The 19452-nt window shown below is 45.7% G+C and overlaps 1 protein-coding gene across 1 annotated transcript in view; it reads right to left on the bottom strand.

Moving 5' to 3' along the window:
* Iqgap2 (IQ motif containing GTPase activating protein 2) overlaps positions 1–19452 on the bottom strand; it is a 280863-nt gene that overhangs the window by 145685 nt on the left and 115726 nt on the right. The window lies entirely within an intron of this gene.

Here is a 19452-nt window from a genome sequence, read left to right as displayed (position 1 = left end):
TTGGTGTGAGCCCTGGACCTCCACAGGTCTGTTCCTAGAGGCTCTGGGCACAGCAACCTCAGATTCCTTCAACACCTGGCAGACAGGGAGCACTGTGCTGTGATCCTAACACCTGACCTGACCCAAACTGCAAATGCTGGAAACAGCTGTTCTTCCTGTGGCTCTGAACAGCAGCTTTGAGAAACTTGACAGACTCCTAAGAAGGAGTAATTCCTGACTGGTTATTAGACACATAGAAAATAGAATATATGAAAAAATACAAATAAAAACCTTTACTTCAAAAGCAAAATTTCTTAGGCTGATTCTGCAGCATTCCAAAATATGCATATATATTATATTTTACATATTTATATATATATACACTCACACATAAATATGTGAGATAAATTAGCACATGTGTATATAATAATACACACAATAATTGAGAATACAATGCATTATCAAGGAAAAATCAGAGAACCATGTAGGGATGCATAAAGGGCAGCATGGGGTTATCCCTGGAGTGACCAGGGTAAACTTAAAGATGGGATAAAGACCTGATTTGGCCTACATTGGCAGGCAAGGAAAAAGTATGCAGCTGGGCTCCGGATAAACCCTAAACATAAAAGTTACCTCACGTTGGGTTCTGGAGGACCTCAACATGAGATGTGATGACATCTGTTGCCATAGGAAGCGGGGAGCTCCTGGCAGCTCTACAGAAGAGGCGTGACATGTTGACAGCGGTAATTATAACCAATTAATCCATATAATAGATGCCTCGCAGACACTGCTGAGGGACTGGGTGAGATGGAGGGAAGTGGGAAGGGAAGAAAGGCAGGAAACAGTTCAAGGAAAGCATGACACAGCTGGAGAGAGCTTTGGAAAGGGGTCAAAGAGGAAGTTCTACATTATCAGCCAGGGAGGGGGCACGGCAGGCTCTGTAGTCTCCAACATATGGCGGGCCTCCTCTCTCCTCTTCTAATGGGAGGGGGACAGACCTAAATGATAAAGGCCTCTCTGTCCTGCTATCTCAGGGCCCTGTGAAGCTGGAAGAGCGGGGAAAGGTGAAAGCAGATGAGAATCACTTTGCTTTCTACACCTTGTACAAAAGGTGAATGGGAGACAGTTGTTATATGAACTTTGCTTCATAAACCTGAACCAATATAATGGCCTTAGAAAGAGAAAGGAATGAAAAAAAAGGAAGAAAGTGCTGAGTTTAAAGGAAAAAAAGGGCTATATTAAGAGCTACTGTACAAGACCAAGCATGTTCATCAAGCTAGCTTCCCGGCACTGAAACAAAAAACCTGGTATAAGCAGCTTCTGAAGAGGAAAGACCCTGTGATGAATGTCTGTATCCCAGCTCTTTTGGAGACTGAGACAGAAGGATAGGGAGGAGTTCAAGGCCAGCCTAAGCTACATACTAAGATCTTGCCTCCAAAACAGAGAGAGGTAGGGCATACAATAAAAATAAAGAAAAGGTTTAATCTGGCTCAATTTTGGAGCTATCAGTCCATGACTTGGTAGAGCTGGGGGTGGGTGGGTGTGGACCTTTTGTAGGGTACCAGATAGCAACGTCAGAAAGTGTATGATGAAACGAATTGCTCAGCTCAAGGATAGGAAACACAACAGAGAGGCCAAGGGGCTACTGTTATACCGTCACCCCCCCCCGTTCACCCCTCCCCCCCAGCAAAGTTTTTCCAAATACAGGTGCAGAGCATGTCCCAATGCACCCATTCTGGGAACAGAACCTTTCATGCATGGGCCTCTGTGGGATATTCTGCATCAAACGTCAGCATCGAGTTTCTAACTTAGATAAACTAATTAGGGCATGAAGTTATTTCACAACAAAGTACAATCTGTTTCCAACCAATTATGTTTCCAAATAATTACCCTGAAAAATATTGTTTTTCATATAGCAATATATAAGTGCTTTGTAACAACTCAGTAATTGGGGTGCAGAGGGGTACAATATATTGACAACTGGTAGGTGGAATACTGGGAGATATGTTGACAGTTGGGAGCAAGGAGAAGAATTCTAAAATAAAACCAACACTAAGTATAATATTTTAGAGTTGAGCTTGCTTAAAAAGGAAGATAATTGCACTTATTTTGTCTGTTATTATATGCATGCCTTAAAATACTTATGACAGGCTGGGGATGTTGTTCATTTGGTAGAGTGCCTACCTCTGACGTGAATGGAACCCTGGGATTGATCTGCAGCTCTGGGGTAGGGTGGCTAATGCCTGTAATCTCAGCATTTGGGAGATGAAGGCAAAAAGATCAGAAGTTCAAAGTCACCCTTGGCTACATAGAGAATTTAATGTAAGCATGGGATCCATCAGAATCTGCTCTACAACAAGAGAGTGGCGGGATGGGAGGGATGGAGAGAGCGCATGCTAATGTTCATAGCATTAGAGGCGGGGCTAATTTATCTTTTTCTTTATGCCTGGCAACCTGTTTTACACAACCAGCATACATTTGTTTATTGATAATGTCTCTCTGATTTGCCAAGCATCACATTACCCTGCAGAACCTTTAAAGAGCTGTTTGAGTCCTGGATTTCATGCTTCAAAGGGAACACCACCCAGGCTTCATGTCTTTCCTGGAAAGAGGAGCTGGGGTTACTCATGGCAGATGAGTTTTAGCATTTTTTTGAATCCTGATAATGTTCCGAGAAAGCTTAGCTTTTCTGAAGTTCCTTAGACCCCCAAGGACACATAGCTGGAACATGAAGCAACTTGATAAAGTGGCCAAGGACTTCTGCTAGTGTTATCTCCTACTTTGAACTTCCCTGAACTCACCAACAGAAGAGTGTGCCCTACAGTCCAGGCCCACAGCTTATTAACATGTGTTAACAAGACGTTCCCAGCTCAGTCTATGGCAGAAGTCATGAGTGTCATGCCTTGGAAACACGGTGTGCTATGCTCCCAGCATAAGGTCAGAATGCTACATCACTGTTGAAGTGAACAGGTTCCTGGAGGTTCAACTACTTGCTCAGTCTCCATCCGCCACACTTGGTAACAGGCATGGTGAATGGCCCAGGCTACCTCTTAAGGAGGAAAAAGCGACAGGATAGAGGCTGGCTATTGTGAGACTGGGAGACTCTCTAAAGGAGTGCCCAGTAGGAACTGCCACAAACCTACATAGCATCTCATAGCTCCTCTGGCAGGATGCAGCTTGGAAACAGCCACCAGTCTGGGCACGATCAATCCACATGAGACCCTTTGACTGGGACAAGTGGCAGGCTTTGCCAACAGAATCACTAGTTAGATTGGGTACCTGAGAGTGATCTAAAAGTATTGAAATACTTCATGAAGAAGTAGGACTGGGACACGAACATTTCTAAAGAACGCATGCCATCTTGGGGAGGACATCGTAGAGATCTCTCTCTTTAAAGTGTGTAGATGAGAACTTCATGCACAGACACAATATTGTTCAACCCAAAGGCTAGGGGACAGCTATTCCTAGTCCAGGGTCTATATCCCAGATCACTGTAAAAGGGTAGGGCTGGGGTGTGACATACAGGGTGAGGGAAATGATAGGCGCCCATTCTAGGCCTGGCTCATACAAACCTCCCATGGAGGTTTTTTGAAATACAATGTTTTAATTAATTCCTTGAGAATTTTATACATGCATGCAATGTATTTTGATGAAATCCACCCTTCATTTCCTCCCGTAACTTTTCCTGGATCCCTCCCTTGCTACCCTCTCCCAACTTTCTTTGCTGAGTAATTCGAACATGAGACCTATCACATTTTATCTACCTGTCCTTCAGTTTGTGGACAATGGTTCTCATCTTTCCATGTTTTGGCCATTATGAGCTAATACTGCTACAAAACATTACTAAATGTGTTCTCATCAGGACACAGGGTCTCATTTCTCTTGTGTATCTACTCGAGTAGAACTGCTAGGCCATATGGTATGATGGTTGATCTTGATTGACAGCTTGGTAGGGTTAAGAATCACCATAGAAACAAATATCTGAGCATGTTCCTGAGGAATTATCTAGATCAGGTTAACTGAGGTAGGAAAACCCACCCTCAGTGTAGGCACTACCAATCCATGGGCTGCAGTCTCAGACTGAATGAAAAGGAAGAAATAGTAGAATATAAGCATCCCCCACTTCCTGGTTGGGACACAATGTGTCCAGCTACCTCCCGCTCCTGCCACCAGACCTTCCCTGCCATGATATACCATATCTCCAGGAACTTTAAGGCCCCCAAAACTCTTCCTTTCAGCTCTTTTCTCACAGTAACAAGACAAGTAACTAATACATACAGTGACTGTATGTTTATCTTTTAGGGCCTTATGCCTGTTTTCTAAAGCAGCTATACACGGTGGCAGGAGGGGCTAGGATTCTCTTGGATGAGGATACAGTTATCTCAGCATCGTATGTGAAAAAGATTACTTCTGTTGAATTGCCTTGGTACCTTCTGGACAGGTCAATTATCTGTGAGAGCAATGTTTGTTTCTATCCTCAGGCTATTGGCAGTGATCTGTCATGTCTGTGGTTTATGTATGAACAGTATATAAAGCTGGTAAATAATCAATTTGCTCAGACTTCCTGTGCTATTGAGAAGTGGTATCAAACTTGGCTCAGACACCCACAGCATTAAAACTAGAACTGGCTCGCCTCCTTTCTGCTGCCTCTGACTTCCCTGGGTGTACCTGCTCTTTCTGTTGATTTCTTTTACTGGCCCAAAGCAGTAATGTGTGAACATCTCATCTCAAAACACAGGGTGAAGCCAGGCATGGTAGTGTATGCCTTTAGTCCCAGCATTTGGGAAGGGAGGCAGAGGCGGGAGGATCTCTGTGAGTTTGAGGCCTGCCTGGTCTTTACAGTGAGTTTTAGGGCAGCAAGGGCTGCATAGCGAGACCCTGTCTTTTAAAAAACAACTACATAAACTAAGACCAAAACCAAACTCCCACAATCCATATGTGTTGAAGCTACTTCTTATGAATACCAGAAGGCTGCTGGGAATCACCCTGCTTCCAGCTGTTTCCTGTGTTTGCTGCCCCAGGGGGAAACCCCAAGTCGCCTCCCAGCACAGAGGAGCAAGGACGAAGGGCAGCAAGAGGACCTCTCTGGCTGTCATTCCAAAAGAGGTTTTGGAGTTAGCATCATTGCTGGAAGCAGCTCTGGGTGCTCATATGCAGCCATTGCACACTGTAGGTGAGAGCAGAGGAAGGTTCTAGAAGAGGGGTGGGGGCAAGTCAGGAGATGGAAAGAGGGGAAAGGAAAAGGTTTTCCTGCTTCCTGTTAAGGCCAAAAGTCAAAAACAAACATACAAACAAACCAAAAACAAAAACACCACTATCATTTTGTCTTGCAAGAGACAAAAACAAAGAAATAAAACAAACAAAAAGTGACCTGCAAAAATCCAGGGGCAAACAGTCTATCCTTCTGCACTGGCTGTGCCTTGAACAGTACATGGGAAGAGGCTGAGACATTTGCTATGGTTTCTACTCAGGAAATCGGAGACATAAATCTTGGCCTGTCTCATGCAGCAGTGGACGAAATAAATGTCCCTAAGGTAGGACTGCTGGACAAGAAAATGCATTTTTTTTCCCTGCAAAACCCCTACTTCATGAAGTACCTTTTTCTATGAACTTTCAAGAGTCTCAAGTCTATTTCTCTCCCCATTGTTTAGGAAAAGAAAAGGCAGCACGTGGGACATTTTCTTCAGAAAGAACACAAAAAGCTCTTTTCTTTGCTCTTATATGTAAAATAATTGGTCACTCTTTACCTTTTGTGCCCACGGGAAGCAAAAACATCAAAAATACAAAATTATGGTCCCATGGAAAACCTTCTTATTAGCTGCTGGCCAGTGTACAGTTGCCACCACAATTCTGTCAGCATTATTAGCTCAGAGGAATGTGGGCGTAAGAAAACAACTGAACTCGGGGCACCCACGGGTCACCTTCCTAACTCTCTTAAAAACTTGCTCAGTTCATTATAAGAAAGTGACATAAATTCAGTTATTTTCTTTAAAACATAGGTACACAAATACCATGAAAAGAGCCAACAGGGCTGCTGTGGTGGGACATGCCTGCAAACCTAGTTCCCTCAAGCCCAAGGCAGGAGGATCTCAAGTTTGAGGTCAATCAGGTCTACATAGAGAAATCATATTCAAGTTTAAAAAAAAAGAATAACTCTAGTGTCTATGAGGAATAGACTAGGCTTTTTGAAAATGATTTAGCAGAATTTGTTGAGTTTGACAAACCTTCCCCAACACTGTACCATGGAACACTAGCTTAGTTAGATGCTAATAGAGACAGCGGTAGACATACAGGTATAAAGGGTATGAAGGTAAGGTCTCAGAGGCACATGAAGAAGGATATTGGACACTGAATAAAGGCGGCCTTCATTATCAACTGGCAAAACACTAGGCTGACCTCACTCTGGTATTTTGTGTAAGGTAGCATTTCTGTGCTATGACCTTGAATGTTCAGTTGAGGAGAAGGTTAAGTATTGACATCACAGCTTGGGCCCTCATTTAGAGTAGGGACAAAAGGAGAAGAAATGAAAAATAAAGTGAAAGAAAGAATTGCTAATCCAATTCTAAGCTAAAGAGAACGCGAAGACTTGAGAAGACCATAGCCAGTCCATAGTTGCAAGAGATGTCAGGGTGTTCCGGAAAGCACACCACTGGTGTGCTTAGACATGGACAATGACTATTGTATAGAAATGTGATGGCACATCAACTGAGCATGTACACCAACAGAAACGCTACCAGCCTGAACCAAAGAAGATGACCAGCATATCAACTGAGCGGCAGACACCAACAGAAGCGTTACCAGCCTGAACCAAAGGAGATGGCCAGCACATCAATTGAGCAGCAGATACCAACAGAAGCGTTACCAGTTTGAACCAAAGGTCACAGAGACAGGACAAGAATGAAAGAAAAGCCGTCACTTCCTGTGAGGGGACAGTCAGAGCTTCTGACTGTGAACGGACTTGATATGAGGCTTGGACTCCTCTCCCATGAAGGCTCGGGGGTGAGGCTGTCTCTCCCTCATTTCTGCTGCCGCCCAGGGCCTTGAACAGACGCTGCTCTGCCAGCCACTGGAAGACAGAGCATCAGGTAGACGGCTGTTCTCAAGCCTTAGACGTAACCTAACCCACCCTGCGAGGTTTGTGACTTCCTCTCGATCCGTGACCTTTGTCTTCTTTCTCCTTTGTGGAAAGGAAAGGGAATGCCATCTTCCACCTGTCTCATAATGGCATTTTGAAACAGATAACTCACCAGGTTTTATAACTTTAATGGGGTTATAACTTACTGGGCTTATAAGTTTATAAAGAGAATTTTTTTTTTTTTTTTTTTTTTGCCTCAAGATGAATCATACCTAAAGTTTCACCTTCCCTTGATTCAGATGATATTGAGGTGAGGTTTGAGATTTAGCTGATTTGATTTTACAATGGCTTGAGACTTAGGTGAACTAGACATGGTGGCTCACCCCGAACATTCCACAACTCAGCAGGCTGGAAGAAAGCTGAGTTCAGGGCCAGCCTGGGCTATATAAGTGAGTTCCTGTTTCAAAGACAAACAAGCTTGGAGGGTCGGATGTGAGTCAATGCATTTATTCTTAAAGATTTATTTATTTTTATTTTATGAGTGTTTTGTCGGTATGTATGTGCATCACTCATGTGCCTGTTGTCTGTGGAGACCAGAAGAGGGCGCTGGAGTCCATGGAACTGGAGTTATGAACTGTCGTGAGCTGCTGTGTGGGTGCTGGGAACTGAACTGGGTCCTTTGTGAGAGCATTAAGTACTCTGCACCCCTGAGCCAGGCTTCAGCCACATGGTTAATGCATTTTGATTGTGCAAAGAACACAGTTCTTGAGGGGGTCTATGAGTACCTCTTCCAAATCATACGTTGAAGTCTTAATGTCTGGTATCTCAAAGTGTGACTATATTTGGAGATAGAGTCTTTAAAGAAATAAATTAAAATGAGGCCTTGTTTGGGTCCTAATCCAATCTGTCTGATGTCTAAAAAGAAGGGGGATTCAGGACAATCACATGGAGAGGAGAGAGTCCTCAGAAGAAACCAACTGCACGGCAGCACACCATGGGTCTCCAGCCCTGTTTTAAGCACAAAATCCATGCATGTTTTATTCCACCTTCTGCGTGTAGCTTAAAGGTAATTTCTAGTGCGCATCTCTAGTGCGCCTGGATTTTAATTGTGGCTGACACATGAGGAGTGGGGCTTTTCCATTTGTGGCATTACACCAGAGCTTAAAAGGTTTTAGGCTTTGGAGTGTTCCACATTTTTGATTAAGGGTTTTGGATTATTTGTTGGACTTTGTCACTCAGAGTGCAACTCTGTGAGGACCTTGTTTGTCTTGAGAGGCACACAACACACAAAGACCAGAGTAAGATATATTAGATTAGACGCACGCTCTGCCACTTATGAGTATGTGTCCACTGGCTAACACCTGAGTCTCAGTTCCTCACCTGCAACATGGGGATAACAATGGGGTTGATGGGAATTTATTGGCTCCAGTTCCCAGCGCATGGTAGTACCACCAGTGGCAGCTATCCCAGCTTGTCAAACCCTAGGACCTTCCTCTGCCCAGCTGCCAGCCCTGCCAGACAGACTCCAGGTAGCAATTAGGCTAGCAAATGTCTTAGTCAAACCGCTCCTTTACCACAGCCTGCCCATCCCTAGTGAATCCACTCCTCCCCACGTATTCAATTGCCTATACAAATTATAGACTTCACCAGCAATTAGTAGGGCAATGTAAATATTTGCATATATTTGTGACAGCCGGGTTCTCTCTAGAATGAGCCAATTGCAGTAGGGTAATGCCAATTGCAAACAACTGCCATCCACAGTTACTTAGCAAACTGGCTAACGCTTAACAGGTAGTTGGCACTTACAGGGTACATTCTTATACCAGCTCAAGAAGAAGAGAGAGGCTTCAGGAGCCCAGTAAGCAGTGGGGCCATGATTTAAATTCAGGCTGTCACCTCTGCAGGACACATCTCCGCCATACTCCACTCGGTTCTGACAAATCATTTAAGACTAATGTGGCTTAAGCTCACTCCCAAGAAATAACCAGTGATTAAGCAGAAACTCAGAGTGAAGCCTTGTCTAAATGATTGACATCTAAACATCACTCTCCTCAAGCAAGGTGTTCCTGCGCTTTAATACGATGTTAAATTGAACACACTTATTTGTTACTATCGGGCGCTTCTAGAACAGCAGTTCTCAACCTATGGGTCACAACCCCTTTGAGGGTCAAACATGCCTTTCACAGGGATTGTATATCAGATATCCTGCATATATCAGACATTTGCATTATAATTCATAACAGTAGCAAAATCACAGTTATCAAGTAGCAACAAAAGTAATTTTATAGATGGGGGATCATCACACCATGAGGAACTGTATTAAAGGGTGGCAGAACTAAGGAGATTGAGAACCATTGCTCTAGAACCCGCTTTGGAGTATCATAAATATGCAGTGGACTTTAGGTGCCTGAAAAGCTGCCTTCAGACATGGTTCTGCAGTTCTGTCATGCTCCCTTTGGTTGGCAACAATCTCCTCTGGCCCCATCACCCCCTTTCAGAATTTGGGTACAATACAGCTACATCCTAGAGCTGTCATGAAAATGGAGTGAGAAACCACATATGGAGTCAGCTTGCAACAGGTGCTCAAGAGACAGTCATTCCCCAGAAATACACGGGAAGAAGGAAGCTGAGCTTATCTAAAAGTGTGATGCCCCAAAGGACCTCCCACACTGCCCTCCACGGCGCAGCCTGACCACAGGTCCCTCAAAATCTATGAGCTGAAGAGTTCTGGGTGGAGATTGCTGGGACAGAGGATGCCCCGCAGGAAAACACACCATCCACAGAGCTTCAGAATCTAAGCTCCAAAGTCTGAGTGTGTCCTGGGGCTTCCCTAACACTCACTACAAGGGAGACTGAAGCGCCTGGTGCATTTGGAGTGCAAATCTCTTCCCATACTGTAAAATAACCATAGCTGGGTGCAGAGGAAAAGTAACAAGGAAAGGCAAAAGCACAGCGGTAGCTTCCTGGCACACGGATGGCACAAATACTGTGTAAATAGGACGCGATGAAGCTAATTCTTCCTCCTGCGTTTGTGTGGGCCGTGTATGTCATTTAACTGAACATGGTCTCTCTGCATCATGCTTTCTAAGATTCAATTCCTTCCCACCCTTGAGTCCCCTTGACAGTCACCTATCTGCTTCCCAACTAAATCTTCAGCATGGGCTTGTTACTAAGTCATGGTCATTCTGGAAAGTCAAAAAAAAAAAAAAAAAAGCCACAGCAAAAGCCAGGTCACAGCCGGGCGGTGGTGGCGCATGCCTTTAATCCCAGCACTCGGGAGGCAGAGGCAGGCGGATCTCTGTGAGTTCGAGGCCAGCCTGGTCTACAAGAGCTAGTTCCAGGACAGGCTCTAAAAAAGCTGCAGAGAAACCCTGTCTCGAAAAACCAAAAAAAAAAAAAAGAAAAAAGAAAAAAAAAAAGCCAGGTCACATTTCATCAGGGAAGAAAGTTGACAGACAGGCGCTCCATCCAGCTCTCTCTTCTCTTCCTCCCTTCAACTACAGGTGCTTTCATTCACAGTTAACCCTCTCTTGGAGGTGGAGAAGGAAACAAGAGCCATGAGCAGACTCCTCTGGAGTCTAAGGGACATAGAGACAACCGCTCTGGGCAGGTGGGCTGAACTGTTCAGCGTGAGCAAGGATTTTAATGTCATCCTTTAGCTACATCCTGCGTCCTTTCCCTAGCCTTTATTGATTTTCCCCACCCCCACCACCAGCTGTACTAAGGAAGTGACAAACGGGGACTCACTGGATGCCATCAATCATTGTCACCAAGAGGAGAATGAAAAGAACCCAACATATGTTCCCTCCAATGCCGCCCCCGCTCCTCTCCCACCGCTCTCCTCCTCTTCTCCAATACGCACCCTCTCTACAAGCAGTCAGCCACTTTTTAGTTCCCCTTCCGTGGAAACATAGGAAGAACGGAGAGTGTCCAACTATGATTTTTTTTTTCTTTTTCCACATTTGTTCACGTGTATAAGTTCATAGTTCACAAAGGCCAGACGGAGTAGGGCTGCCCACCCGGCAGCGCCAGTCACTGAGCAGAAACACTAAGGATGAAGCCAGTGATTCTCTGGCACCAGGTGGGATGGCTGAAGAGAAAGGGTACACAATGCAGGTGGCAGATGGCACTCTCTACAGCGTGTTCTGGAGACGAAGAAGAGGAGTTCCCTGTTGCTCTGCTGACCACCGTGACACTTGATAGATCAATTCCTATGGCAACCGCTCTGAGCACAATGCACTAAAAATAAACCCAGGATGTTTTAAATGGAAGATAGATGCTTGTGGTTGTCTCTGGGAATGCTGCAAGAAGCAGAATGTGGCCACTGGCATCAGAGGCCAGAGACAGATTTCTCTTTCACTCTGTAATTCCCTACTGGGCATCTAATCTGGTTAAATAATAGGAGAAAAATCTCTATCAATATGGAGCAGCTTTGAGAACCAGCTGTCCGAGGGTATTAATCACAAACGCATTTAAAAACAAGCAACTTTCAAGTTCAGTGGCAGGGACTGCCCTGTATGGTGAAAGCTTACACACCTTTACAACTTGTAACAGTAAAACAAAGACAAGATGATGTGTAAAAGTGAAAACAGTTATAAGATTTGGAAGGTTTTGTTATTTGGATCCACATATGAAGAGGCATAACTGGTGGTTAAAATGGTAGAATTCAAGGGTTTCCTACTGAATAGACTAGCCAAACCTTTGGCATCAGCAAAACATGTATGTAAGAAACACTGTAAGAAGACAAACCAACCTAGATGATACACTTTTTATATATGGGGGAAAAGGAATCAAAGGGAATCCCTTTCAAGGGGCCTAGCATAAACCAGGGTCCAATGTGTCCCCAGTGGCAGTGCCCTGAGGAGTGAGGTCGGCTCAGTCTCTGCCCCTGGCATCCCCCAGCAGGGCGAGGCATGGCTTCCAGGGTGTCGAAAACGCTGAGATGAAAGCAGCAGACGTCTCCTCTCTGTGACGTGCCCTCCTGTTCTCGGCTGCCTTACATGACACTGCTGTTTGGAGCAGGCTCTAAATTTCCTTCTGTCTCAAAGCAGAAGATGAGGCTGAAGGAAACTGTCACCGCTGAGAGCTATTTAATCATGCCACCCACTGTGCATACAACTACACTATACAACAGCATGGTAATCGCATGGCTTTGTATACAGTCGTGTGTAGATAGAACCATGTTTACATAGGGGATTCTATTATGTGATGGGAATGTGTTACACTCATCCACAACTGTCTATTGGTATCCATGAAAGACTAGTTCCAGGATGCCCCCAAACTCCCAAATCCACAGATGATCAAACTCCCTTCTACGAAATATTTGCATATTTACAAATATTTGCATATATAAAGTATGCAAATATAAATATGCATATATAAAGTTTATATAAGTAGTGTGCATTCTCTTCATGTCACATCTAGAACATTTAAAATACACAACATACATAGAGATGGCATGAAAATGTTTATATTTCATTACTCAGGGGACTACAAGAAGCAAAGTCTGTACGTGGCTCTCAGCCTTCCTCATGCTGTGCCCCTTTCCTCATGTTGTGGTTTCCCCGACCATAAAATCATTTAGTTGTGCCTCATAACTCTAGTTATGTTGCTCGTGTTATAAATTATAGTGTAAAAATCTGATATGCAACCCCTATGAAAAGGTCATTAGATTCCCAAGGGGGTCGCGACCCACAAGTTGAGAACCACTGGTTTAGAGGCTCTTTTCTCCAAGATATTTTTGAGCCAAAGTTGGTTGTATTTGCACAGAACCCGTAGAGAGCAGAGCCAACTCTGTGCCATCACATCACTGTGAGGTTCATTCTGCATCTATCAACATAGTTAAGATATCTACTCAGAAATTATCCCTAGCAGGCTACAAAAGAAACTAGGTGTGGTAACTAATGAGAGAACTGGGCAAGAAAACCTAATTTTCCCTGGGTGCCCTTCTTTTGGACCTTTTAAATTTAATAAAGTAAAATAAAACTTAATAAAAGTCTTGCAGATATGCAAGAAAAATGTTACTTAATTAAAGCAGCCACCCACTCTGTACACAGAATATAAAATAAGCCTAAGAAGTGAGAGGCTCCCGTCCCACGGGAACTAGAGGAAAGCCAGTCAGCCCTTCCTCTCCGTGCATTCATCCGTAACTTTTCCTCACAGGGCCTCTTCACCCAACTCACCCCCAAACAGCTCACCAGGGGGCAGCATTTACCGCTGGGCACAACTTGATTATACTTCTTGATTTTATATATATAGATTAATAATTAATAACAGCCCTGCCACACAGAGTACCTTCCCAGGACCGAAGTCATCTCTCTGGGGAGTGCCTTCTCTGTCGCATGGCTGTTGTTCCTGGAGTATGGACTCTCTGGTTTGTGCTGGGCTGCAAGAGCCCTGGGGGCTACAGAGTCCCCACACTTTAGAACATTATTCTAATATTTTTGAAATTAATGAATTGCTTTTTCCTGTCAGCCTTTTAACTGTCTGCCAGCTTTGCAGTCGTAACGGCAGCTCCCTGGGGCTGAGAAGTCACCAGAGCAGGAGAGGAAGGCAAGCCCAACCTTGGACAGGCACAACATGCCCTCAGCCCAGCACAACCAGGACCTGACACCTTCGTGGCTAACCGCCATGGATTCTCACTGTGGACACTCTCCAGACAACGAGGCATTGTTTCCCTTGTCCATGAAGCCAGCATTGCTCTGCATTAAACAGACATCAGAAACAGAAAACTTGTTCCTGTGGCATCTTCTTATGGATCGAGGAAATGGAAGCTTCTCCACTCACCTTGGGGGACAAGACACCCAGGGCTTTTCTGAGGGAGGGGCAAAAAAGGATCAGAAAATAAGCTTCTATGTCACAAGAAGTTCAAAATGACAGCTCTATTACTGGAGAGTACTTAGAAAGAGACCGATAGGGCCAGCAAGATGGCTCCACTGATAAAAGCTCTTGCTGCCAAGACTGACAACCCAAGTTCCACTCCCAGAACCCCAGAACCACATGGTGAGAAGACCAGTTCTCACAAGCTGTCCTCAGACCTTCTCTCTCTCTCTCTCTCTCTCTCTCTCTCTCTCTCTCTCTCGTGTGTGTGTGTGTGTGTGCGCGCACACACATGAACACATGTGAGCAAATAAAAAATGTAAAGGGGAAGACAAAAAAATAAAGGATGGCCCTCCTTCCCCCCAAAAAAGAAATTAGCTGAGATCAATGTAACAGTATGCTGTGCTCACACTCTGGGGAGCACAATTATGGGGACTGCCTGCCTTTGTGCATGACAGCAAGGTTTCTAGCTTGGTTGCACAGACAAATGACCAATAGAGTTTCAGGGAAGAAACCCGCAGAAGAACCCCTCCCTTGGGGTGTGGCTGGAGGAGGAGGATATCCACACAGGGTACTGAGGTCTGCCTCACCTCTGGGCTTCTCTGACCACCCTCGGGTAAGCCTCAGTGTTGTGAGGGACTTAGTGAGCACACAGAGAAGGGCTGGGACCATGTGACAGTCACACGAGGGCTTGAGGGAACAGGAGCTGGTGACAAGAGACCTCAACTCCACTCCGGCTTCTTAGGTTTCAGGAAACAGGGCTCGAGTGGCAGCACAGCCAGCTCTGTATAATAACAAATCATGCTGTGAGGGTGTTCTGGGGCAGCTTGGGTTTCACAATGCCTCCTCCCCCACACTTCCCCATACTGCGTATGTATAAGCCGCAAAAGCTGAACGGGGCCAATGCGCAGCTCCAGTCACAGACACTGCTCTTTCTCAACAGACACAAGTGACATGAATTTAAGCAACAAAGAACACACCCTCCAACACGCATCTTTACAGATGGGAAAAGTAGCTACCCTGGAGAACAACACAACACGTAGGGGTGACTAAGGAAAGGGCCACTAAGTCATCCTGACAGTTTCAGGTTCACGGCAAGGACTCAGTAGAGGGAGTTATACAGGAGGCCCGGAGACCTTGAACTCCTATTGCTACAGGCAATCGGTCACGTCCACAGACACCCCCTGACACCTTCCTAAAGGACAATGGCACATATCTGAAAACAGATCTAAAACACCAGCTCAAATTATTCTAGGAAAGATGAAATAAATGTAAAGGGACTTTCAGCCAGTCGGATCTGCTCAAGACTGGCTGCCACCAGGCTGGAGGCATGTGCACAGATAAGATTTCAGATGCTTACGGGGAAGAACTTGCCAGTGGAGGTCCTGAGCAGCAATACAGAGTAGAGGCATTAGTCATAGCTAATCACCTAAATTATTTATATAATTTGGAATAAATCCAGACTAACTTCAGCCTCAGAAAAGCTACCCCAGTAGGACGTGCAAGCAGATACCTACTGGGGTGAGGCAGGCCTGGAAGGAGGGAAGTGGGCTGGGTGGGGACTGCACAAGACAGCTCCTCCTTCTCACGAACGCAATTCAAGGAACACAATCTCTGGGCTTTCCTTAGAACTGGGGAGTCAGGGTTTCAAATGTTCATTATTAGCTCTCAGCTAATCATGACACAGCTAAATACTGTATGTTGAATGAAACACACCTAAAATCACGTTTACACTATTTCAAAAGGAACTGAAAACACGTATCCCCCCCCCCCATATGCACACGTTTTCTTTTTTTTTTTTTTTTTTTTTTTTTTCTCATGGTTTATTTTTTTTTATATTTAAAAATTTCCATCTCCTTCCCTCCTCCTCCCCCCTCCCTCCCCTCCTTCTCCCCTTTCTCTCCCCTCCTTCTCCCCCTTCCCTCCCCTCCCCTCCACCCATACCTCCCCTCCCTCCCTCTCAAGGCCAAGGAGCCATCAGGGTTCCCCACTCTATGCTAAGACCAAGGTCCTCCCAACTCCCCCCAGGTCCAGGAAGGTGATCGACCAAGCTGAGAAGGCTCCCACAGAGCCCGTCCATGAAGAAGAATCAGAGCCCAGTGGGACTGATGGATCATGCGACCAAACCCGTCTCTCTGAGTGTGGCCAACAGCGGGGGCTGACTGAGAAGCAAAGGACAATGGCTCTGGGCTCTGCACACGTTTTCTTACGGGTGCATCGGGTGCATGTTGGTCAGGAGTTCGCAGGGGAAGACATGCTCTTTCGTTCTTGAAAAGGACAGCTTTCTTACTGACAAAAGTACAGTAAAAGAAACTCGCTAAAACTAAATCAGCGAAATCCAGGCACACACCAAAACCACACTGAGATAGCAGTCCACATTCAAAGGCGTAGGTGACTTAGAATAAGGCGAACACAGTAAATGTTGCCGAGGATGCAGTGAATCTGAAACCCTCCAGCCCTGTTTCCTTCCAGGTCAGAGCCTGGACCTCATACCTGACTCCAGGCAGCTGGCGTGTTCTCCCTGCAACGCCTAGGCTTCAGGCAGCTGCCAGGGAGCCTGCCCTTAAGTGCCCATAACCAGACAATCATTCCTGCTTCCCCGCTTTCTCTTTTGCTTCTGTTGAATAAATGAACTGGACTACACTTTACCCGAGCCCAATTCACACCCAATTGCCAACTCTGTCATTTAAAGTAACCCTACCCAAGTTCATGGGTATTGCTGGACAAGGAAGGCCCAGCAATTGGAACAGTCCACCTAAGAGAACACACCTTTGTAGCCCCAGGTACCTGGCAGGGAGTAAGTAGGAGGATGTCAAAGAAAACTCAGAGGAACGTGAATCTCTTATCCTTATGCATAATTAAAACAATGCCCATAGTGACCCCCATAACATCTTCCTAAAGTAAATATATTTGAAGTCCAGCATTCAAATTTGACACAAGTACTTGTGAATGGCAGCCTGGCCCTGCTCTCTCTGATAACAAGACAGGACGTACAAGGGCATATTTCAGGCAGAGTTCAGGCAGTGACACAGAACACCACGGATGTAAAAGGGATACTACAGAGTGGGACTTCTTCCTTAGAACTACAGCCAAGCCTAAGTCGAGGGTACTGGGGATAGATACTGTCCTGCTATGGCTTACCAAGAGGTCAGAGGACCAGTCTAATTCTCGATGATAGTTCTTCCTGGTAAGGACTGCAATTTTCTAGTCCAGGCTACTGCTCACCTCTCAACAAGTTAAGACCACGGGACAGTGGTTGCAAAAGAACCACTGGGGACATCAAGTCCCCCATGAGAAAGGACGATGGCTACCCTGTTCCTTGTCTGGCTGCTGCTGAGCGGCAAACCTTAGGCCTGCTCTGGTTTGAAGAGGGTATGTGAAGGAGTTGGAACTATTTAACCTCCTTCTCTAGACTGGCAGGGGAGTAGGGGGCAGGGTACCCATAACAGAAGACTGGTACCCGCTTCTGAACTAGACATTGAGAAGGTGGCAGACTTAGTGGAGGATCCCTATGCAAAGAGCTTATGGGGAAGACACCAGGCATGGACTACAGGAAAGAAGAATACCATGCCACTCCAATGCTACAAGCCCTGGGCAGAGCAAGAGCACACTAGTAAGCAGGGCTGCTTTGGAAGGACTAGAGAGGTTGCAGGGGTAGGAACTCCAAGGCTTCCAAGCAGCTGCTGATCAAGAAAAGACCCTCACTCAGAGGAGGAGCTGGAGGTGCAACTGTGGCATCAATGCCTAGGAATGCAAATGGGACCCTGTTTTACCTCAGAACAGGCTCTCCAGAGTATGCAGGGTGTCGCTAAGTGTCCCCAGAAAGGTCACACACACCTTCTGGGCAGTGACATCAGCTTCAGAATGAAGCCCACAGAAGTGGGGATTGATGAGAGGCTCTCACTACTGCTCAGCAAATCAAATGTCTACCTGTCTACCTGCCACTTGTTCCGGGTCCCCATCCTGTCCTCTCTGCCCCTGCACCTCAGAGCTAAAGCTCAGAAGAGAAGAGGAGAGGAGAATTAAATTAGCTGTGAGCCCAGGTGTTTGTTTGCTTGGAGACATTCTAGCTCTGTAGTTCGGGCCGGTCTCCAACTCCTGGCTGTCCTTCCTGAGTGCTGGGATAACAGGCATGACTCACCATACCTGGGAGGTGAGGAGTTTTATAATATGCCCAGTGTGTCATTCAGAACATGGAAAGAGGGGACAAAACAGAACAGAGCTGGAAGCTATGCCCAGAGAAGATCAGCCTGCTTTTGTACTGACACTCTAATCATCCAAATCAGTGACAGGAGGAGCAGGGCTAAATACACAGCCACTGCACGCTCCCTGACCAAGCTGTTGGACTGCTGGATAGCTTGAGGAAGTCAGAGGTCAGCTGTGGGTCACTGGTGGCCTCTGTTTGAGGCAGGATGTCTCGACAACTCTCATGATTTGAGAAGAGAAAGGTTGGTGGGGTCCCTGACTCACAGCGCTCTGTGCCCAAGCCTCCGGGTAAGTTAACACATGCCCCATGTGTATTAGGAAGCAGGAGACATGTGCTCCTTCACCTAACAGCTCTCCCAGGGAGTGGCTGCACCCACGTTGGAGAAGATATTTCATCTGAGCGTAACACCCATGGTCCAGATGGCAGCCCAGGATTCCAAGGCTGCTCCTCTCTAAACGAAAATGCAGCCTGGTTCTGCCTACAGTGCTGACCCGGCTGCTGAGGAGAACCAGCAGTCAAGTGGGCACAGAGAGCAATGAGTGTTACAGTGATTGCAGAACCCACATCTGCTCACAAGGAGCTGGAAAATGTAAACTATTCATTTATATTGCTAAATCTATAAAATCTGGCCTCACGCAAGGTGGAGGAAAGCGTAAACACTGAATCAACCCATCCACTCTGTTCCTTAGGAACTCTGGGAAGGGAACACCAGAACTTGACAACTCCAGTCTGACCTTTAGCAGAAAGACAAAAGCACTATTGAAGGGGGAAAAAAAAAAACGAGTTCTGAACAGAATGCACCAGAACTCCGACTTGCCAAGCGTCTGCACTTTGGAATTTTGCAGTGTTTAATGTCAACTGTCCCTAACTGGCCCTGTGGGTCCCTCTGAAATTCCACTATGATAACCCAGCTTTATATGAGAGTTTCAGACAATCAGAAGTCCCTAGGAACCTCTGCACAGTAGGGAACTCAGATGGCTCCTGTTAACCTTTGGAAAAAAACTTACACTAGGAGCTTATCTTAACTAAATTATCAAAGCAGCAAGCCTGCTGGCTGCTGAATCACTATGCAAATACCAGGGCCCCAGCCATTGAAAATGGCAGAAGGGACTAGGTTTGGTGAGCACTCAAGGTGTCCTTCATTCTGCTCTCCACACGGGGACAGAGACTCACCAAGTCAACTTACTGCAGAGGACAATGACAGGGCCTGATTTCTGAAGACCCAGAGCCATCAAAGTTCCCCAGTCTTCCCTGTGCGACACTAACAGGTAACATATATGTGCTATATCTGTTTTTCTGTGTACTCTTCTAGTTCTTAGACTTAAGAAACTTTATGCTTTATACATCTCTTAAAACGTGTAGCCTTCTGAAT

The sequence above is a fragment of the Arvicola amphibius genome, chromosome 3 (genome assembly GCF_903992535.2).
Source record: "Arvicola amphibius chromosome 3, mArvAmp1.2, whole genome shotgun sequence".
Taxonomy (NCBI): domain Eukaryota; kingdom Metazoa; phylum Chordata; class Mammalia; order Rodentia; family Cricetidae; genus Arvicola; species Arvicola amphibius.
Note: the sequence above shows the minus strand (reverse complement) of the source record. Positions and strands in the feature narration are given on the sequence as shown.